Source organism: Hyla sarda, chromosome 5 (assembly GCF_029499605.1).
Source record: "Hyla sarda isolate aHylSar1 chromosome 5, aHylSar1.hap1, whole genome shotgun sequence".
NCBI classification, from domain to species: Eukaryota; Metazoa; Chordata; class Amphibia; order Anura; family Hylidae; genus Hyla; species Hyla sarda.
The window spans coordinates 49,564,762-49,589,098 of NC_079193.1; the positions used below are offsets into that span (position 1 = coordinate 49,564,762).

Here is a 24,337-nt window from a genome sequence, read left to right on the forward strand (position 1 = left end):
CTGCACAAACCCGTCTGTGCTTTGAATCAGCCACTAATCTCTTAATAGTGCGTTGATCACGCTTAAGTTTTCGTGAAATATCTAATGTTTTCATACCTCGTCCAAGGCATTGGACTATTTCACTATTTTCGGCAGCAGAGAGATCCCTTTTCTTCCCCATATTGCTTGCAAATGGTGCTCTGCTTAATAATGTGGAACATCCACCTTTAGTAGTTTTTCCTTAAATTGGGCTCACCTGCCAATCTAATTATCACAGGTGTCCGAGATTGTTTTCAGTGATCAAAACGGCCCTGAGAAACAATGTCATCCATGAGTTAAACTGAAATACTAAATATTTAATCTTTGTGACACTTAAATAGAATTTGCATAATAATGTGGAACAGGGTGTATGTTGGGGAAGGGGTAATTCTGTATGGACCACATCTGCATTAACCCCTTAAGGACGCAGGGCATACAGGTATGCCCTGACGTCCTGGTACTTAAGGACTCAGTCTTGAGTCCGCTAACAGGGTTTAAACCATTCTCACGAGTGGAGAACGGGTTGAAACCCATGGGTCCCGGTTGCTGCGGGCAGCCGGGACCCACGGCTAATGCCAGGCACCACCTATCGGGCCGATGCCCTGCATTAACCCTTTAGATGCCGTGATCAAAGTTGATTGCGGCATCTAAAGTGAAAGAAAAACTATCCGTGCAGCTCAGCAGAGCTGATCTGGACTATCGCGACAGAATCGCGATGTCCCGATCAGCTTACTGGACGACAGGATGGTCCTCACCTGCCTCATGGTCATCCGATCAGTGTATGCAATAAGAAGACTGCATGGTATAGCCCCCTGTGTTAAAAAAAAAAGAATACATGTGAATAAGCCCCCCCCCCTAATAAAGTTTTAATCACCACCCATCATGTGGTACCGCCGCGTGCGTAAATCTCCAACTATTAAAATATAAGGTTAGCTAAACTGCACGGTCGATGGCGTACGCGTAAAAGAAATACCAAAGTCCAAAATTGTGATTTTTTTTGGTCACTTCATATACCATAAAAATATTAGTAAAAAGTGATCAAAAAGTCCCATCAAAACTAAAATGGTACCGATAAAAACTAAAGTCACGGTGCAAAAAATAAGCCCTCATATAGCCCCTTACGCTGAAAAATAAAAAAGTAATGGGAGTCAGAAGACGAAAATTTTAAACATACTCATTTTGGTGCATGTACCGTATATACTCGAGTATAGGCCGAGTTTTTCAGCACGATTTTTCGTGCTGAAAACACCCCCCTCGGCTTATACTCGAGTGAACTCCCCCACCCGCAGTGGTCTTCAACCTGCGGACCTCCAGAGGTTTCAAAACTACAACTCCCAGCAAGCCCGGGCAGCCATCGGCTGTCCGGGCTTGCTGGGAGTTGTAGTTTTGAAACCTCCGGAGGTCCGCAGGTTGAAGACCACTGCGGCCTTCAACATCATCCAGCCCCCTCTCACCCCCTTTAGTTCTGAGTACTCACCTCCGCTCGGCGCTGGTCCGGTCCTGCAGGGCTGTCCGGTGAGGAGGTGGTCCGGTGAGGAGGTGGTCCGGGCTGCTATCTTCACCGGGGAGGCCTCTTCTAAGCGCTTCGGGCCCGGCCTCAGAATAGTCACGTTGCCTTGACAACGACGCAGATACGTCGTTGTTAAGGCAACGGCTCTATTCCGGGCCGGAAGCGCGGAGAAGAGGCGCCCCCGGTGAAGATAGCAGCCCGGACCACCTCCTCACCGGACCACCTCCTCACCGGACAGTCCTGCAGGACCGGACCAGCGCCGAGCGGAGGTGAGTACTCAGAACTAAAGGGGGTGAGAGGGGGCTGGATGATGTTGAAGGCCGCAGTGGTCTTCAACCTGCGGACCTCCGGAGGTTTCAAAACTACAACTCCCAGCAAGCCCGGACAGCCGATGGCTGCCCGGGCTTGCTGGGAGTTGTAGTTTTGAAACCTCTGGAGGTCCGCATGTTGAAGGCCGCAGTGGTCTTCAACCTGCGGACCTCCGGAGGTTTCAAAACTACAACTCCCAGCAAGCCCGGACAGCCGATGGCTGCCCGGGCTTGCTGGGAGTTGTAGTTTTGAAACCTCTGGAGGTCCGCATGTTGAAGGCCGCAGTGGTCTTCAACCTGCGGACCTCCGGAGGTTTCAAAACTACAACTCCCAGCAAGCCCGGACAGCCGATGGCTGCCCGGGCTTGCTGGGAGTTGTAGTTTTGAAACCTCTGGAGGTCCGCAGGTTGAAGACCACTGAGGGCGAATGATGAGAAGAGGATGATGAAGGGGGGGGGGGGTGTGGGATGATTACAAGGGGATGATGAAGGGGGGATGTGTGGGATGATAAGGGGATGTGTGGGATGATGACAAGGGGATGATGAAGGGGGGATGTGTGGGATGATAAGGGGATGTGTGGGATGATGACAAGGGGATGATGAAGGGGGGATGTGTGGGATGATGACAAGGGGATGATGAAGGGGGGATGTGTGGGATAAGGGGATGTGTGGGATGATGACAAGGGGATGATGAAGGGGGGATGTGTGGATAAGGGGATGTGTGGGATGATGACAAGGGGATGATGAAGGGGGGATGTGTGGGATAAGGGGATGTGTGGGATGATGACAAGGGGATGATGAAGGGGGGATGTGTGGGATGATGATGAAGGGGGGATGTGTGGGATGATAAGGGGATGTGTGGGATGATGACAAGGGGATGATGAAGGGGGGATGTGTGGGATGATGACAAGGGGATGATGAGGATGTTAATGACGGGTCTGGATGATGACAGGGGGGGATGAGGTATTTCCCACCCTAGGCTTATACTCGAGTCAATAACTTTTCCTGGGATTTTGGGTTGAAATTAGGGGTCTCGGCTTATACTCGGGTCGGCTTATACTCGAGTATATACGGTAGTTATAATTTTTTTTAAAGTAGTAAAATAAATAAAACCTACATAAATTGGGTATCCTTGTAACTGTATGGACCTACAGAATAAAGATAAGGTGTCATTTTTACAGAAAAGTGCACTGCGTAGAAAAAGAAGCCCTAAAAATTAGCAAAAAAATTTTTTTTTTATTTCACCCCACAAATAATAAAAAAAAATTTCCGGCAGATTATGTTATAAAATAAGTGATGTCATTACAAAGTACAATTGGTGATGCAAAAAAACAAGCCCTTATATGGGTCTCTAGGTGCAAAATTTAACACGCTAGGATTTTAGAAGGTGAGGAGGAAAAAACTAAAGTGCAAAAACAAAGATTGTTTTGAGTCCTTAAGGTGAAAATGGGCTGAGTCCTTAAGAGGCTAAGGGATTAAGCTATGAACAAACGTTACTTTTTGTTTTATTTTTCTCTCCTCCATGATTTTTGTGGCCTTTTTTTCTTCTTCTTCTTAAAAAATGGTGTTTTAGCGTAGACGTTTATTATGTGGCGTTTTGTTCCCTGCATTTTTCTCATTCTTTCATCATGTGACACATGGATTTGAGGGGAAAAAATGTACATATTGCGTTGTATTTTTGCCACAATTTCTTGGAAAATAAAAAGCCATACCTACAGCGTTTAAAAAACAAAACAAAACATTGTTGTACAAAAATACACACACACACACAAACACACACAAAAAAAAGCAAAGAAACACGGTGTATGACTCCCAACTAACATCTGGCCACAGAGTTTTTAGTCCAAAAAAAAGCCATGTGGTAAGTATGGTGTTTTTGGGGCTGCGGAGATTCCACTGCAGAAAACTCAAACCTGTAGCAGGAAACCTCAAGTTACAATATTAATTGGTTCCGGGACGACCATTGTAAGTTGAAACCATTGTATGTTGAGACCAGAACTCTATTCAAACCTGATACTTGGTTCTAAAGGCACCAAAATGTCATCCAAAAAATAGGAAAAAGTGAGAATTAAAGAAAAATAAGTAAATAACTAATATAGATAAAGCAAATCCTTACATATAAAAGTAAGAAAGATCTTCTGGGAGCTGTAATCACTGTCTATGTCAGTGATTTGTCAGCCTCAAGTTGCTGCAAAACTACAACTCCCAGCATGCCCGGACAGCCAAAGGCTGTCCGGGCATGCTGGGAGTTGTAGTTTTGCAACAGTTGGGGGCACCCTGCTCAGGAAGCACTAGTCTATGTAGAGGACAGGATCTTCTTTGGGGTCCTGTACAGTACACAATGTCCTAAAAAAGTAACGTGGAGCCGCCCACACCTGTGTCAAAAGGAGCAGCTAACCCTGGCCCAATGAGTAGTACAGAACATGTAATACCTCCCTGTACTGTAGGGGGCGCTACCAGACACCAGTCAGTGCATACACTTCAGTAATACAGGAGTTTTACCAGTGAAATGTCCATTCTGATTGGTCTGTTCATTGACACGTTTCACAGATATGGTCTGTCTGTAGCATTGTATGTTGAGTCTGGTTTCAACTTACAATGGTCCAGAAAAGACCATTGTATGTTGAAACTATTGTATGTTGAGGCCATTGTAAGTTGAGGGATCACTGTATTGCATTTCTCCTGGATCTTCAGGAATACTGCCTTGCCGCAGCTTCGCCCAGAATAATAAGCAATTTTATTTCCAGATCTCCCCAAGAGTGTGTGGTAATATACTTTGTAGATTATTCCCAAGTAACCAGGGCCATAAAATGAGCCTTCATTGTAAATGTTTACACCTTCTGTGTTTTCTGACTTTTATGTGCTCAGTTATGTTACTGTTAATAGGCAAAAATATTTTATTTTACCATGTTGTCAAAATACTGAGCTTTTGTTTGTTTTGTAACAGAAAATATCGATGGCCCCTGAACAATAACATTGAGGCTGTGAGTGTACAGATCCCACATTGGTATTTAGTGTGTACAGTGGTCCCTCAACATACGATGTTAATTTGTTCCAAACGACCCATCGTTTGTCGAATCCATCGTATGTTTAGGGATCCGTGCAATGTAAAGTATAGGAGGCTGTACTCACCTGTCCCCGCCGCTCCGGACCAGGTCCTCACCGCTCCCGATGCTGTCCCAGGGGCTCCCGATGCTGTCCCGCTGCTCCGGTGTCTTCTTTGCGATCCTCCGGCGTCTTCTGCATCTTCTCCAGGGTCCGGGCCTCGCTTTCTGGTGACGTTATTACGCTGCTGCGCCGGCGCGGCGTGCGTAGTGACGTAATAACGACACCGGAAAGCGAGGCCCGGACCCTGGAGGAGATGCACAAGACGCCGGAGGATCGCGAAGTGGACCCGGAGCAGCGGGAATAGGTAAGCGAACCTGCCAGGGATGCTTAAACTGCTATCCGACAGCAGCTTATGCATTTTGCGCTGTCGGATAGCAGTTAATGCGATGGCCCCGACATATAAAAGCATCGTATGTCGATTTTATCATATGTCGGGGCCATCGCAGGTCAGGGGGGTTACTGTATATGATTCCGTCATCGCCGGGCACAATCCGTCACCTTCAGTGAAAAGTTAGGGTACGTTCATATGTGCATATTTTTGCTGCCCATTGAAGCCAATGGGCAGCAAAATCTGTTGAAGCAAATCTGCAGCAGAAAATATGCATGTGTGAATGCACCCTTAGGGTAGGGTCACACATACAGGCTGCTGCTCATATTTATGCGCACTATTTAAAAGGGAACTCCAGTGGAAAAAAAAAATGTTTTCAATTCAACTGGTGCAAGAAAGTTAATCAGATTTGTAAATTACTTCTACTAAAAAATCTTAACCCTTCTAGTACTTATCAGCTGCTGTATACTACATATATACTACAGAGAAATTTGTGAAGTTCTTTTCTGTCTGACAACAGTGCTCTCTGCTGACACCTCTGTCAGTGTCTGGAACTGTCCTGAGAGAGGTTTTCAATGGGGATATGATTCTAATCTGGACAGTTCCTGACAACGACAGAGGTGTTAGAAGAGAGCACAGGTGTTAGACAGAAAAGAAATTCACAAATATATCTGTTTTATACAGCAGCTAATATGTACTGTAAGGATTAAGATTTTTTTAATAGAAGTAAATTACAAATCTGTTTATCTTTCAGGCACCAGTTGATTTGAAAACATTTGTTTTCTACTTTTTTTCCACCAGAGTTACGCTACCATTGATTTAATGGGTCTGACACTATTGCGGCCTGTCTGTGGACCCATTTAAATCAATGGTAGCCTAACTCGCAGTGGGCTACCTGCTGCTAGTAATAACGTGTGAACGCACCCTAAAGCTGCAGATTTGAAGCTGTGTTCGGTCAGTTAGTTTACATGAAAATCTTCAGCATAAAATCTGCATCTTAAAACAGCGTGCATCAAATATGTGCAGGATCATGTACATGTGAGGTTGTTTTTTCACATAGCAGTTTTTTTTTTAATCTGCCACTGCAGTATTTGAGCTAAAGACAGAAGTGTATGCATGAGAAAGGAGAGGTATCAGGGTAATTCACACACACATGTCATTCGCTGCAGAATATCCACTTTGCGGGTTTGGCACTGCAGAATTCCACAAGCGGACTTGCTGCAGACTCACTGAAGTCAGTGGGCAGCAACATATCCTGCTTGCGTGTTTTCCGCTGCAGAGATTGCGCTTGCAGAATTCCGCAGGGAAAAGCCCTCATGCAGTATTTCTGCTGTGGAAAAGCTGCCGGGGATTATGTATGTGTGCTAGGAGTTAAATTTTACTGTGTTTATGTCAGGTTTCAGTGCAGAAATTCTGTGTGGAAATTCTGTACAGAAAGTTCAAATAAGTCTTTCCTTTTTTATATTTCTAATTCCTTTTGAATACTATTCTGTCTCTGGCAAAAAAAAAACTGGCAAGTGGCAACACAGCCTTTTGCATTAAAGGGGTACTCCGCTCCTCAGCTTTCGGTACAAACTGTTCCGAATGCTGGAGCCGGTGCTGGGAGCTTGTGACATCATAGCCCCTCCCCCATGTGACAGCCGCCATAGACTTGCATTGAGGGGGCGGGGTGTGAAATCATGAGGGGACGGGGCTATGACGTCACGAGCTCCCGGCGCCGGCATTCGGAACAGTTTGTTCAAAACGCTGAGCAGCGGAGTACCCCTTTAAGTTGCTTCAGTTTTAAAGCAGACTCCACCCATTCTACAAACCTGCTACAGAATGAGCCTCATGCAGAATTGAAAATATACCAGCGAAATGCTGTCACTTTATTGGATGGGAAAACAAATTAATTGATAAGAATTAATAGAGGTATACCTGAAGAGTCATCACTGACTTACGTACTGCTAGTCTGCTTTTACTGTAGCTTAAAGGGGTTATCCAGGAAAAAACTTTTTTTTACATAACAACTGGCTCCAGAAAGTTAAACAGATTTGTAAATTACTTCTATTAAAAAATCTTAATCCTTTCAGTATTTATGAGCTGCTCAAGTTGAGTTGTTCTTTTCTGTCCAAGTGCTCTCTGATGACACCTGTCTCGGGAGCTGTCCAGAGTAGAAGCAAATTCCCATAGCAAACCTCTTCTACTCTGTGCGGTTCCCGAGACAAGCAGAGATGTCAGCAGAGAGCACTGTTGCCAGACAGAAAACAACAACTCAACTTCATCAGCAGATAATTATTGGAAGGATTAAGATTTTTTAATAGAAGTGATTTACAAATCTGTTTAACTTTCTGGAGCCAGTTGATCTATAAACATAAAAATAAAGTTTTTTCCTGGAATACCCCTTTAAAAATGAATTTCAATCAAATTTTGCTCCTTGGTTTGGATATTTAGGCCAAAAACAAGGTAAAAATATATTAGAGAACATATTATAATTCCTTTATCTGCAACATAGCAATATATTTTGTTGGTGGCAGTGCCTCTTTAAATGACCTCTAAAGTCTTCTATATTTTCTCCTGCAGGCAGTTCTTTTGTCTTTTCTCCTTTTTTCCTTCTAGTACCGAGAAGAGATTTGAAGAAAGCATTAGGCCTACTTGTCCAATTTCTCACATAAAAACCATGACTATGAATGCAGATATCTTGCAGTGTGTGCCCCTTTAGACATCCAGCATCTTTATAGTGACGGCTATTGGAATGCTGCTTGGCAAATTACCCGTCTGTGGCCAGCTTTAGTAACAGAATGATAGCAGATTGTGTAGGCAGCAGATTCTTTCAGTGTGCCTAGTCCTGAATAGGGAATAATGGAAACTAATGTACCTGATATGTGCGGCCTATAGAAATGAGAACAGAGATTTTCCTCCGCAGCTTGGTTTGAGCCAGAATGAATCAACTGTTCGGTGCAAATTAGAATCAGACTGTCTCCTGTGCTGTCATGGGGAGGATAGATGTGGATATCATGAGAACATTGTTTCAAAATTGCATAGTGCATTACCCTGCTGAAAAAGGCCATTGCCTGTAGGGAATATCATTGCCACGAAGGATGGGGACTTGATCTGCAGGGAGTTGGTACATACAGTATCTCACATAAGTGCGTCCACCCCTTACACCCAGGTGAGAGTACAAAGACAAATGTGTCTTGCCTCCAGTCAGGCATGGTGGGGGGAGTGTCATGGTCTGGGGCGGCATGAGTGCTCCTGGCACTGGGAGCTACAGTTCATTGGAACCATGAATGCCAACATGTCCTGTGACATACTGAAGCAGAGCATGATCCCCTTCCTTTTGGAGACTGGGCTGCAGGGCAGTATTCCAACATGATAATGACCCCAAACACCTCCAAAACCACCACTGCCTTGCTAAAGAAGCTGAGGGTAAAGGGGGTGGACTGGCCAAGAATGTCTCCAGACCAAAACCCTGTTGAGCATCTCTAGGGAATCTTCAAATGGAAGGTGGGGGAACCCAAGGTCTCTACATCCACCAGCTCCGTGATGTGGTCATGGAGGATTGGAAGAGGATTGCGGTGACAACCTGTGAAGCTCTGGTGAACTCCATGTCCACGAGGCTTAAGTCAGTGCTGGAAAATAATGGTGGCCACACAAAATATTGACACGTTGGACCCAATTTGGACATTTCCACTTAGATGTGAGCTCACTTTTGCTGTCAAGGTTTAGACATGAATGTGTATTGAGTTATTTTGAGGGAGGACACAACATTAAACACTGTTATACAGGCTGTGTGTGAATTGCATCCTTAAAGGGGTACTCTGGTGGAAAACTTTTTTTTTTTAATCAACTGGTGCCAGAAAGTTAAACAGATTTGTAAATTATTTCTATTAAAAAATCTTAATCCTTCAAGTACTTATTAGCTGCTGAATACCACAAAGGAAATTCTTTTCTTTTTGGAACACAGTGCTCTCTGCTGACATCTCTGTCCATTTTAAGAACTTTTCAGAGTGGGAGGAAATCCCCATAGCAAGCATATACTACACTGGATAGTTCCTAAAATGGACAGAGATGTCAGCAGAGAGCTCTGTGTTCCAAAAAGAAAAGAATTTCCTCTGTAGTATTCAGCAGTTAATAAGTACTGGAATGATACATTTTTTTTAATAGAAGTAATTTACAAATCTGTTTATTTTTCTAGCACCAGTTGATTAAAAAAATAAATAAATAAAGTTTTCCACCAGAGTACCCCTTTAACCCCTTAAGGACCAAGGACGTACCGGTACGTCCTTGGTCCTGCTCTTCTGATATAACGCGGGGTTACACAGTAACCCCGCGTCATATCATGGCGGGCCCGGCGTCATAGTGAAGCCGGGACCCGCCTCTAATAGCGCGCAGCGCCGATCGCGGCGCCGCGCGCTATTAACCCTTTAGCCGCGCGCTCAAAGCTGAGCCGCGCAGCTAAAAGTGAAAGTGAAAGTTCCCGGCTAGCTCAGTCGGGCTGTTCGGGATAGCCGCGGCTAATCGCGGCATCCCGAACAGCTGACAGGACAGCGGGAGGGCCCCTACCTGCCTCCTCGCTGTCCGATCGCCGAATGACTGCTCAGTGCCTGAGATCCAGGCATGAGCAGTCATCCGGCAGAATCGTTGATCACTGGTTTCTTATGAGAAACCAGTGATCAACATAGAAGATCAGTGTGTGCAGTGTTATAGGTCCCTATGGGACCTATAACACTGCAAAAAAAAAGTGAAAAAAAAAAGTGAATAAAGATCATTTAACTCCTCCCCTATTAAAAGTTTGACTCCCCCCCTTTTCCAATAAAAAAAAAAAACACAGTGTAAATAAAAATAAAAATAAACATATGTGGTATCACCGCGTGCGGAAATGTCCGAATTATAAAAATATATCATTAATTAAACCGCTCGGTCAATGGCGTGCGCGCAAAAAAATTCCAAAGTCCAAAATAGTGCATTTTTGGTCACTTTTTATATCATTTAAAAATGAATAATAAGTCCTATCAATGCAAAAATGGTACCGTTAAAAACTTCAGATCACGGCGCAAAAAATGAGCCCTCATACCGCCCCATACACGGAAAAATAAAAAAGTTATAGGGGTCAGAAGATGACAATTTTAAACGTATTAATTTTCCTGCATGTAGTTATGATTTTTTCCAGAAGTCCGACAAAATCAAACCTATATAAGTAGGGTATCATTTTAATCGTATGGACCTACAGAATACATATCAGGTGTCATTTTTACCGAAAAATGTACTACGTAGAAACGGAAGCCCCCAAAAGTTACAAAACAGCGTTTTTTTTTCAATTTTGTCGCACAATGATTTTTTTTCCCGCTTCACCATAGATTTTTGGGCAAAATGACTGACGTCATTACAAAGTAGAATTGGTGGCGCAAAAAATAAGCCATCATATGGATTTTTAGGTGTAAATTTGAAAGAGTTATGATTTTTTAAAGGCAAGGAGCAAAAAACGAAAATGCAAAAAAGGAAAAACCTCCGGTCCTTAAGGGGTTAAGGGATCAATGTTGGTGTTTCCCTTGTGCTCCTTCTGATAACTGCTGTTTTACAAAGCTTTTAGTATCCTTTCCTATCGCACAGGTAGTTTTCCATAGGTTGGTGACTCTTGATCAATGAGTCTTTTTATCTTTATCTAGGACAACTGCTGACTTCTATGACATATGGGAAAATTGAAGCGAACCTTGATCAGTGACGGTTGTCACAATTCCACTGGAAAAGAAAAACCTCAGCAAGCTGTTTTGAGAATTTCTATTCCCTTTGTTTGTTGAGCCAGCAGTGATCCACATTACATAATACTCCTCAACGCAGAAACTGCACACCACCATTTCTTGATTTCTAATAATTGCAAGTATCTCCCCCCCTTTATGCCTTTAACTAAAAAGACTTAAAGGGAGAAGAAAAACACTTTTCAGCTTGAGTTTTTTTTTTTTCTTCTTTTTTTTAAAGGTTGACAATTACAGCTTATATGGTGAATTCCTGCTGAGCGTCTAACAGTAGGGGACCTGCAAAGTGAACCATGGTAACCTCTCCAGAGAACGCTGCTCTGTAACATGTAACATGAAACATCATTTGTACCCATTTTATATACATATATATATATATATATATATATATATATATATATATATATACACACACACACATCAGATGAAAGGTGGACAGGGATAGTATTCCAGAAAATGGAGTCCCCCTCATGTCTTTTCTGAACGGTGTTTCTCACAGATTTAGTTAGGGCTGGGCGGTATATCGGTTCATACCGAATACCGAAATTTTTGTGCTGCACGATATGAATTTTAACACATACCGCAATACCGGTTTGGCCCCTCCCCCTCGGGAATGAATGAATCAGCCCAGCGCTGTCCCCATCGGGGTAAATACTCACATGTCACCCGCATGCGCTGCCCTCCTCGTCCTGTTTGTTGTGGCCGCCGGCACTGACACTCTATACCAGTGGTCTCCAACCTGCGGACCTCCAGATGTTGCAAAACTACAACTCCCAGCATGCCCGGACAGCCAACGGCTGTCCGGGCATGCTGGGAGTTGTAGTTTTGCAACATCTTGAGGTCTGCTGGTTGGAGACCACTGCTCTATACTGTGCGGTATCTCTATGCCCGGGCTGCAAAAAAAATAAAATAAACTTTAACTCACCTCCCGTTGGTCCGGTACCGGCCTCACTTGTTTCCTGTGGACGGGAATGTCGGACAGCCGTCAGCCTATCACCAGCCGCAGCGATGTTCCGCCTCGGCCGGTGATAGGCTGAGCCCACTGTCATGTAAGAAGCCGGCCAGAGCTTCGGGGAGGAACATCGCTGCGGCCGGTGATAGGCTGACGGCTGTCCGACGTTCCCGTCCGCAGCGTAAGGCCGACATAGGTGCGTTAAACTTTATTTTATTTACCTTTTGCAGCCCGGGCATAGGGATACCGCACAGTATAGAGTGTCAGCGCTGGCGGCCGCAACAATCAGGACGAGGAGGGCAGCGCATGCGGGTGACATATGTGAGTAGTACCCTGAAGGGGATGTCGGCTGATAATTAATTAATATGGGGGGGGGGGGGAAATACTGTGGAACCGCCAAAAGTTAAAAAAATACAGTGATACACACATTTGGTCATACCGCCCAGCCCTAGATTTAGTCCACATAATACCGCCAAGAGTGCCAAGATAATAGTCATATACAGCCTCCCTAATACCATCATATAGTGGTCTAATAATTAATCAGCTTCCATATCACACTATCCTAAGAGCCCACATGTCATTTCCATGTATTTTCTACCTAATACTAACTATAATACCCAAATACCACCATGGATCACTTTGTAATACTAGGTAATTTTAGTTTGCTTGTATGGTCCCTACATTTAGAAATAACCCAGTTTAAAGTGTCTCTCTGATGTGACGGTGTGGGCACAGTGGGTGCTGTTTGTCATTATTGTCAGGGATGTAAGAGATCTCCTGACCCTTAGATGCTGTGGTCAGTAGTTATCATAGCATCTGATTGGGGGATGGGGGCTTCCTTTGTTACCACATCAGTTCTCCTGTGATGTGATTTAGTTATCTGATCAATATTGGTATGACCTGGGACCCCCACGATCTTGCCAATGGGAACCTTTTGTATCTTAAGTAAATGCAACAACAATGCGCATGCTTGGTTGCTGCTCAATTTACTTGCTATGAACATTTACAGTGTATTGCTTGAGCGTGAGTGCTGTTGTTGGGTATATTGATTTTCTGCAGATCCTCTTAGGTTCTGTCAAGTTGGAAGCCATTTTCAGGTCTCTCCAGAGATGTTCTATTGGATCAAGTCAGGGTTTTAGCTGGACCACTCAATGAAGTTTACAGAGTTGTCCTAAGCTGCTCCTGTGTTGTCTTGGCTGTGTGCATGGGGCATGTTTGCGTTGGAAGGTAAATGTCTGGACCAGTCAGGCCAATGTGCTCTTGGGAACTTTCTGTGCAGAGGAAATATTTTAATACCATTCTCCAGATCTGTGGCTCCACACTATCCTGTCTCTGAGCTCTACAGGCAGTCTTTTCTACCTCATGGCTTGGTTTTCACTCTGATTTGCATTTTAACTGTCGACCTTATATAGACAGGGCTGTGTATTTTTTTAATTTTTTATTATTTCCAATCATCTGAATATACCTGAGGTGACTCCTAGGGATCGACCGATATCGTTTTTTTAGGGCCGATACCGATAATCATTGGAGGTTAGGGCCGATAGCCGATAACTTATACCGATATTCCGGTATAAGTTATCGGCTATTTATCCCCCCTCGACACCGCTGCAGGTCATTGATTTAAAGCGGGCGCTTTAAATCAATGCACTGCAGTGGCTTTTGCGGTGCCATAGGCCGCCGCCGCCACCACACGCTTCTCTCCCCCTGCCTGTCAGGGTGGTCCGGGCCATCCATCCTTCCTTCCTGTAGTGTCCGGCGGCATTCCGGGTGGAGGGTGCACCGGTCCGGGCTGTCCTTCTCCTCCGGGGGTCATCTTCTCCACTCCGGGCAGGCTCCGGCCTACTACGCTGCATAGACGCCGCTACGCAGTGACGCCCGTGCGCAGCGACGCACCTGACGTCATGGCGTAGCGGCGTCTATGCAGCGTACTAGGCCGGAGCCTGCCCGGAGTGGAGAAGAGGACCCCCGGAGAAGGACAGCCCGGACCGGTTCACCCTCCACCCAGAATAGCTCCGGACACTACAGTAAGGATGGATGGATGGCCCGGACCACCCCCCATTACGGGTAAGTTTATTTTTTTATTGATTAGGAGGGTGGGGGAGGGGCCCAACCGGTATAGCGGTATGGGCAAAAATCCATACCGGTATACCGCCCAGCACTATGTTGGGGGGTGCGACGCGACGCGGTGGGTTGGGGGGGGCAGTCGCGATGCGGCGGGTCAGGGGGGGGGGCGGTCTTGATGTGGTGGGGACGGTGCGGGGGGCGGGGCATTATCGGCTTATCGGCAAGGTAATTTCCGATACTGATAATGCCCAAAATCGTTATTATCGGCCGATAATATCGGCCATACCGATAATCGGTCGATCCCTAGTGACTCCATTCAAGGTGCAGAAACATCTTAGAGATGATTAGGAGAAATGGGAGGAGCCAGAGCTAAATTAATTACTGTATTTTTCGCCATATAAGACGCTCCGGCATAGAAGACGCACCCAATTTTAAAGGATGAAAATCTAGAAAAAAAAGATTCTGAACCTTCAACCTGCGGACCTCCAGATGTTGCAAAACTACAACTCCCAGCATGCCCGGACAGCCGTTGGCTGTCTGGGCATGCCAGGAGTTGTAGTTTTGCAACATCTGGAGGTCCGCAGGTTGAAGACCACTGGTATAGGAGGTAGTACTCACGTGTCCCTGCCGCTCCGGACCCGCCACCGCTGCCCTGGATGTCGCCCTCCATCACTGTCGCTGCGTCCCCAGGGTGTCCCCGTCGCTCTGGAACGTCTCTGCTGCCCGGTATCCTTGCTCTCCGTTGCCACCATCCTGTCGCTACGCACGCCGCTCCTATTGGATGATGGGACGGCATGCGCGACGACGTGATGACGACGAAGGAGAGCGCCGGCCATGCATGGGTCCCGGCACGGAGCAGACACCGAGGAGGCAGGTAAGGTCCCTCCCGGTGTCCTGTAAGCGATTTCACCACAGCGGTCCCAAACAGCCCGACTGAGCAGCCGAGTTAGTGTCACTTTCACTTCAGACGCAGCGGTCTTCTTTGATCGCCGTGTCTGAAGGGCTAATACAGGGCATCACCGCGATCGGTGATGTCCTGTATTAGCCGCGATAAAACAGGGTTTTAATTTGTATTCGCTGTATAAGACGCAACAACTTCCACCCCCCCCAGTTTTGGGGAAGAAAAAGTGCGTCTTATACGGTGAAAAATACGGTAAGTATCATAGCAAAGGGCCTGAATAAAAAAAAAAAAAAATCTATTTTAACATTCACAGGTGTTCAATAAAGAATGATTGTAAAACTGTTTTATTTTTTTATTTTAACATAACTCATAAAACCACTTTCTGAATGCTTTGTAAATATAATCTTTATCCCTCTGTAGAACTCATAAGGTTCTTGAAGCTTAGAGCTCGAAGTGTTTTGGCTATTGTTTTCTATAGAGAACATAACTCAGTTATATCAGTCACATCCAGTATTCTAGCGCAGTAAATAGCTTAATATTCTCTGTATAGTGACCCACATAAGTGTCTGTTTCCACAGCGCGCCGCTCACGTATCCCGCTGGGATGTACAGGTGCTAGTGACATCATTTGGCCATTGTTTGTTTACCGCTCGGTGAAGGTCTGCTCCTTTATGTTTGGGTCTGGAGTACATTTGTCATTACTTGTAAGCTGTGAAGGAAACACTTGACTGGCGCTACTGATTATGTGGCGGTGTCCATCAGAGATTGCAGAAGGCATCTCGCTGTATCTGTAGCAACCAAAGACAAAGTACCGAGCGACAGCTGAGAAGCCCGCCACAGGGCTGGAATAATCAGAATAATCTTATTGCCAGATAATGGTGTCCCCAGTCCTGGAGAATTAGAATGATGCTTATTGTTTGCTAAGTTGTATTGATGCTTTGTTTTCTACGTACCCATAGGGCACTGAAACATTTAGCTGACTGTTTATCCGTCCACCTGCTCCTCGTTCCTACCACAGCAGGTGTTCGGCTTCCATCCATTGCACCTTTTTTCCTTTCTGACTTGGCCTCCCTTACACAGCATGGACCAAATACAGATTTAAAAGCAGCGAAGAATATTCTTGTTCATATTCAAAGACTATAGGGGGAATTTATCATTGTTGGTGAAGGTGAACAATTTTGTACACCTTCCTTTTGTGTGGTGCTAAGCTGTATATGTGCCAAATGTATTAAAGGGGTTATCCAGGAAAAAAAACTTTTTTTTTTTAAATATATATATCAACTGGCTCCAGAAAGTTAAACATATTTGTAAATTACTTCTATTATCTTAATCCTTTCAGTACTTATGAGCTTCTGAAGTTAAGGTTGTTTTTTTCTGTCTAAGTGCTCTCTGATGACACGTGTCTCGGGAACCGCCCAGTTTAGAAGCAAATCCCCATAGCAAACCTCTTCTAAACAGGGCGTTTCCCAAGACAGGTGTCATCAGAGAGTACTTAGACAGAAAAGAACAACCTTAACTTCAGAAGCTCATAAGTACTGAAAGGATTAAGATTTTTTAATAGAAGTAATTTACAAATCAAAAAAAATACAATGTAGCCCGGACCTTCTAGATGAGTATAAATGGATATACAAGGATCGTGCTTCAATAATAATTGTCATTTATTTATAAAAATAAAATTTCATCACTTCTCACAGGGCCCTTGTGAGAAGAGCATACATAAAAAAAGGTATTAGGCAATAGTATTAAAATTAAACACTTGGCATAGAGTATAGAATAATAGAATAAAATAGCTGAGTAAGAGCTGTACCATACAGATATATAAGAAAGTTTAGGGTAAATATGTCCCTTTTTTTTAGGATACAGTGACAGACAGTCTGTATTGATAGTAATTGTTACCGGTCTGTCGGTTGTGGCTCAGGCGGTGGATGTTGCTCCCGCAATAGATAAGTGTCCGTAGTATATACAGTCCACTGTATGTTGCCTCCAATTGTGAGCCTGATCCAGTAAGGTCTGAGCGTGGTGGCAGTCGCTGTCGGATAAGGCGCTGGCAGGCGCCAAAGATCGTGATGGTGTCCGGGGACTGCTGGCGCTAGCGTGCGCTGAAGTTGATATTCCTCACCGCTTCATTAGTTGGAAAACAGGACCATGTACTGGAAGGCTGGAGGTTCACCTCGTGGTGCCGGCGTCTGACGTCAGAGCCGGGATGGTTACAGCAGGATAGTTGCACCGGGATGATTGCGCCGGGATGGATCCGAACTGCTGGACCGGGTGAATAGCAGAGCGTGAGCACAAATGGTGGTACAGTTCATAGAATGTAACTGGCCATAGAATTTGGGCACAGTTTTAATACTGCTATGCCAGTAGATAAAGACTAGACGCGTTTCAGGGTTGTATGGTATAACCCTTTCCTCAGTAGTCATAATAGTTGCCATAGATCATCAGTTGTTTTATATGGGCACAAATCCCACCCCTTAACACATTGATAGATAATGGTAAAAAGCATGAATGGATTTAATGGATCGGTTCACCTAGAGAGCAATACTAGATATAGAATAGTGTGTCAATTTTATTGGAAAATTGTGGCGATGCGTTTTCAAATGGATGAGTTTTTCTTGTATAGTAAAGGAACATAGTATTGTATAACAGAGTGTTGGAAATACATAAATGAAGAAATATAATGAAATACAATTGAAATAAAACAGAAATGAAACAAGGAAAATGAAAATATATAATAAAACAATGTAATAAAATAAAACAGGAAGACATGAAAAAATGAAAAAATAATAAAAATAAAAATGGAAATAAAAACAAAAATAAAAATAAAATTAAAATAAAAATAAAAATGGAAATAAAATAAATGAAAATATAATAAACATAAAAATAAAAATAAATATGAGCAAAAATAAAAATAAAAATAATAATAAAAATTGGAAATAAATATAAATATAAATATAAAAATAAAGATAAAAATAAAAATGAAAATTAAAATTAAAAATAGAAATAAAAATAAAAATAAAATTAAAAATAAATAGAAATAAAAATAAAAATAAAATAAAAATGAAAATGAAAACAAAAAGTACAATTTAAATAAATGACTACATAGAATGATAATAATAACCCAAAAATAATAATAATAATAGTAACCCAAAAAATAATAATAATAGGACATTATTGTAGATGAATCTATAGGGGATGAAGTCAGCCCATGGGATAACCCCTTGATGACCAAATAGGGGTGTTCCGATGGGCCGAGTGAATCCCCTATAGGAATCCAAAGAGTTCAAAGTTGGAGTTGAGTCCACCAGGTTCTAATGTTGCAAATTCAAATATTTTCTTACTTTCCGCTTTGGACATTTTCAATAAGAAACTGCCCCCACGCCAATCTTTTTTGATTAGCTGGAGACCGGTGAAGGAGAGAGAGGACATGTCACTATTATGAACTGTGGAGAAATGTGCAGACAGTGGGTGTTTCAGGTTTTTGTTTTTAATATTGTTAAGATGTTCAGCTATCCTCATTTTGAGGGCCCTTTTGGTTCGGCCAATATATTGCTTCTTACATCCACATTCTATGATGTATAAGACACCTTTTGAATTGCAAGTTATTAGATCTTCAATTTTCCATTTAAAAGTGTTGGTTTGAGAACAGATTTCTACAACTTTTTTGGGGCCCTTTATTTTTGTACAGTTAGCACATGTTCCACACCTCATAAATCCTTTGGTGGTTAGCCAGGAGTTGTTTAGTTTTTTTGGGGGTGGTTTTATGGATGGTGCTATAGTCAAGCCTAAATTCGGGGCTCGGGTGTATACTATTGGGGGACGTGACGGTAGTAGTGGGCCCACCTCTCGGTCTTGTTGTAATAAATACCAATGTTTTTTAATTATTCCTTCTATTTTTTTATATGATCTATTAAAAGGAATCACCAATTTACCTCCAAAGATATCAGCATCAGTGATTTTTTCTCTTTTTGAAAAAAAGGTGGTCCTATCTAATGTTCTCACATGATCCAGAGACTGTTGGAGTAGCTGATCGGGATAATCTTTCTCTTTAAACTGATTGGTGAGTTGTTGTGCCTCTTCCAAAAATTGATCGTCTGAGGTACAATTTCTTTTTAACCTCCGATATTGTCCTTTTGGGACATTAGTTAACCATCTAGGAAGATGGCAACTGGTGTAACCTATAAAGCAGTTCTTGGCTGTTGGTTTGTAATATGTCTTACATATAAGGTTATCCCGATCAGCACCTACAACAATATCTAAAAAGTCGATACTGGTTTTACTGATAGTGGATGTGAAGTGCAGATTGTGATCATTAGTGTTTAAATTAGTTATAAAGTGTTCTAAATCAACTATATCCCCCTCCCAAATTAAAATAAGCGGTACATTGACAATATTATTTTAATTTGGGAGGGGGATATAGTTGATTTAGAACACTTTATAACTAATTTAAACACTAATGATCACAATCTGCACTTCACATCCACTATCAGTAAAACCAGTATCGACTTTTTAGATATTGTTGTAGGTGCTGATCGGGATAACCTTATATGTAAGACATATTACAAACCAACAGCCAAGAACTGCTTTATAGGTTACACCAGTTGCCATCTTCCTAGATGGTTAACTAATGTCCCAAAAGGACAATATCGGAGGTTAAAAAGAAATTGTACCTCAGACGATCAATTTTTGGAAGAGGCACAACAACTCACCAATCAGTTTAAAGAGAAAGATTATCCCGATCAGCTACTCCAACAGTCTCTGGATCATGTGAGAACATTAGATAGGACCACCTTTTTTTCAAAAAGAGAAAAAATCACTGATGCTGATATCTTTGGAGGTAAATTGGTGATTCCTTTTAATAGATCATATAAAAAAATAGAAGGAATAATTAAAAAACATTGGTATTTATTACAACAAGACCGAGAGGTGGGCCCACTACTACCGTCACGTCCCCCAATAGTATACACCCGAGCCCCGAATTTAGGCTTGACTATAGCACCATCCATAAAACCACCCCCAAAAAAACTAAACAACTCCTGGCTAACCACCAAAGGATTTATTAGGTGTGGAACATGTGCTAACTGTACAAAAATAAAGGGCCCCAAAAAAGTTGTAGAAATCTGTTCTCAAACCAACACTTTTAAATGGAAAATTGAAGATCTAATAACTTGCAATTCAAAAGGTGTCTTATACATCATAGAATGTGGATGTAAGAAGCAATATATTGGCCGAACCAAAAGGGCCCTCAAAATGAGGATAGCTGAACATCTTAACAATATTAAAAACAAAAACCTGAAACACCCACTGTCTGCACATTTCTCCACAGTTCATAATAGTGACATGTCCTCTCTCTCCTTCACCGGTCTCCAGCTAATCAAAAAAGATTGGCGTGGGGGCAGTTTCTTATTGAAAATGTCCAAAGCGGAAAGTAAGAAAATATTTGAATTTGCAACATTAGAACCTGGTGGACTCAACTCCAACTTTGAACTCTTTGGATTCCTATAGGGGATTCACTCGGCCCATCGGAACACCCCTATTTGGTCATCAAGGGGTTATCCCATGGGCTGACTTCATCCCCTATAGATTCATCTACAATAATGTCCTATTATTATTATTTTTTGGGTTACTATTATTATTATTATTTTTGGGTTATTATTATCATTCTATGTAGTCATTTATTTAAATTGTACTTTTTGTTTTCATTTTCATTTTTATTTTTATTTTATTTTATTTTATTTCATTTTATTCTATTTTATTTTTATTTTTATTTTTATTTTTATTTTTATTTCTATTTATTTTTAATTTTATTTTTATTTTTATTTCTATTTTTAATTTTAATTTTCATTTTTATTTTTATTTTTATCTTTATTTTTATATTTATATTTATATTTATTTCCATTTTTATTATTATTTTTATTTTTATTTTTGCTCATATTTATTTTTATTTTTATGTTTATTATATTTTCATTTATTTTATTTCCATTTTTATTTTTATTTTAATTTTATTTTTATTTTTGTTTTTATTTCCATTTTTATTTTTATTATTTTTTCATTTTTTCATGTCTTCCTGTTTTATTTTATTACATTGTTTTATTATATATTTTCATTTTCCTTGTTTCATTTCTGTTTTATTTCAATTGTATTTCATTATATTTCTTCATTTATGTATTTCCAACACTCTGTTATACAATACTATGTTCCTTTACTATACAAGAAAAACTCATCCATTTGAAAACGCATCGCCACAATTTTCCAATAAAATTGACACACTATTCTATATCTAGTATTGCTCTCTAGGTGAACCGATCCATTAAATCCATTCATGCTTTTTACCATTATCTATCAATGTGTTAAGGGGTGGGATTTGTGCCCATATAAAACAACTGATGATCTATGGCAACTATTATGACTACTGAGGAAAGGGTTATACCATACAACCCTGAAACGCGTCTAGTCTTTATCTACTGGCATAGCAGTATTAAAACTGTGCCCAAATTCTATGGCCAGTTACATTCTATGAACTGTACCACCATTTGTGCTCACGCTCTGCTATTCACCCGGTCCAGCAGTTCGGATCCATCCCGGCGCAATCATCCCGGTGCAACTATCCTGCTGTAACCATCCCGGCTCTGACGTCAGACGCCGGCACCACGAGGTGAACCTCCAGCCTTCCAGTACATGGTCCTGTTTTCCAACTAATGAAGCGGTGAGGAATACCAACTTTAGCGCACGCTAGCGCCAGCAGTCCCCGGACACCATCACGATCTTTGGCGCCTGCCAGCGCCTTATCCGACAGCGACTGCCACCACGCTCAGACCTTACTGGATCAGGCTCACAATTGGAGGCAACATACAGTGGACTGTATATACTACGGACACTTATCTATTGCGGGAGCAACATCCACCGCCTGAGCCACAACCGACAGACCGGTAACAATTACTATCAATACAGACTGTCTGTCACTGTATCCTAAAAAAAAGGGACATATTTACCCTAAACTTTCTTATATATCTGTATGGTACAGCTCTTACTCAGCTATTTTATTCTATTATTCTATACTCTATGCCAAGTGTTTAATTTTAATACTATTGCCTAATACCTTTTTTTATGTATGCTCTTCTCACAAGGGCCCTGTGAGAAGTGATGAAATTTTATTTTTATAAATAAATGACAATTATTATTGAAGCACGATCCTTGTATATCCATTTATACTCATCTAGAAGGTCCGGGCTACATTGTATTTTTTTGGTTTCCCTTTTCTTAGCAATTAAGGTATAGTTGCTTGCCCTGTTTGACCTCGGTGCGTAATAGTTGTGAGCTGCACACATCCACATAGTTTTTCTAATTTACAAATCTGTTTAACTTTCTGGAGCCAGTTGATATATATATAAAAAAGTTTTTTCCTGGAATACCCCTTTAAATGTTCGAAGGGCAAATTTTGCGTGTTTCCTGAAAGTTCACTTCAATAAACACTTTTCTAGGGTTTGTCTGTTGTGCAAAAAATTCCCACTTTTCTATACACCTAAAATAGCTAAGCCATGTCTGGGTTTGTGAAAATTACTTTTACTCTGGATCTACAGTGCAGGATAGCAGGCTGAAATGGATGGTCATGTCTTTTCTCAGTCTATATTTAAAATTTTGACCGTTTTGTGTCTACAGCTAATATGCAAATCTGTGTGTTTCCTTGTAACATGGCCTGATTTTACATTCATACTTCTTTTTTTTTTTTTTTTGCTAAATACTTAATGTTACTATGACTTATGATTCTATTCAGTTTCATTATAGATGCATTGGGACAAAACAAAAGTCTTTATTGAAAAAAAAAAAAGAGAAAAATACGACCAACATTAATTTGAACTAGATAGGATCTGCTGCCCTTACCCTTCTGCCCACCTCCCTTTATACCACCACCCCCTTCCTCCCACTTTATTCCTTCCCTAGTATTAAGCTTGATGTGTAAAGCTCCATAGGTTGAGCTTGTCTCTGTTCTGGGAAGACACTTTTGCCCTGTCTTTGCCTTTCCTTTCTGAGGGTGCCTCCTATACAAATCCTGGACCGTGCTTACACCAGGATACTATTTGAGACATCATGATCAAACGTGTGAGTAGTCACTTCCTGATAACTTTTTTTTGTTTCTTTTTGTATTATGAAGAGATTGACTTCTTCCTTTTGCTATGTTTATGTTGTTGTGTTGAAAATGTAAAAATTCATAAGAAAAACTGTTTAAGATATGAGAACTGGATAAGGTACAAAGTCTAAACAGCATGAGGCGGGATGTCTTCATTCAATCTGAATAAACATAAGGGTAACAATAAATACCATAATAGCCACTATTTTGGCATGATGGTGGGATGTATACATGTATGAAACCAGGAAAATCTAAACAAAATTTGGGAGCTACGTGTACCCAAGTTACTGGTGGACTGTAATATTGTATAAAAGTGTGAAAATGGTAGGTAAGGGTGGAAGTCTAGAAGGCGCACCTGTCATATCACATAAACAAATAGGGGGAGATTTAACAAAACTTGTGCAAAGGAAAAGTTGCCCAGTTGCCCATAGCAACCAGTCAGATTTTTTCTATTATTTTGCAGAGGCCACCACCTTGTTAAAAATGAAAAAAAAGTGAGCTAATTGTTATGGGCAACTGGGCTACTTTTCCTCTGGACAGGTTTTGATAAATCTCCCCCATAATTATTATATGTTACTCTGTAAGGAGACATATATTTAGAACTAATAACAAAGGCGTCGGACAATGATGTGTTTAGTCAAACCAACACTGTCACATATCTGGAATCAGGGAAAATGGGATTGGCCTGTTGGGTTTTATGGTGCCCAATCCTTTTTTCCCCTCCAGAGGATAATCTGTGCCAGAGGTGTCTTGCAGTGGCTATTCACCCTACTGAGACCTACTGAATGTCATACTGGGATGGTCCCCCTTTCAGGACTACTCTTTAGGAGTCATAACATGGAGCCTTCCCTACCCATTATGTGATACATAATTGACCATTGATGTAAAAGACCAAACAAATGTATCAATAACAAAACAAATTCCATCTGGGCTATAGATGTAGCCTATAAATATATGTAAGAGTAGGAGTCTTCTGGTAGAATTACAGTATTGGAACATCTATAATAAGAACACTTATAATATAATAAGAATCTATAATATAATAAGAACACTTCTCCTATACAATTTAATTTGGATTTTGTTGCCATCTCTGTGACCAAACGTATACATCTCTTAATATGGGAATTACTTGGCGATTATTGTCGAATGATACGTACTGCGGCCTGAGACACAAGGTGGGTGGGATTATCTGGGAGACCTGCGCAGGAAGGACATTTATAGTTATAAGGAACAGGCTGGGTATTGCTTTAAAAAGTAATACGATCTTTTAATACTCTGACTTCCTTTGTT

At 41.7% G+C, this 24,337-nt stretch overlaps 1 protein-coding gene across 5 annotated transcripts in view; it reads left to right on the plus strand.

Moving 5' to 3' along the window:
• The window catches only part of CCNY (cyclin Y), a 230,296-nt gene that overhangs the window by 48,354 nt on the left and 157,605 nt on the right, over positions 1-24,337 (plus strand). Inside the window, exon 1 of one of the 5 annotated variants that reach the window (XM_056519495.1) lies at positions 22,887-23,019. The exons of the other annotated variants lie outside the window; for them this stretch is intronic. The gene's annotated coding sequence lies outside the window, so the exon portion shown is untranslated. Of the gene's footprint in view, positions 1-22,886; positions 23,020-24,337 lie in introns of those variants that run through there. 5 annotated transcript variants of the gene reach the window in all.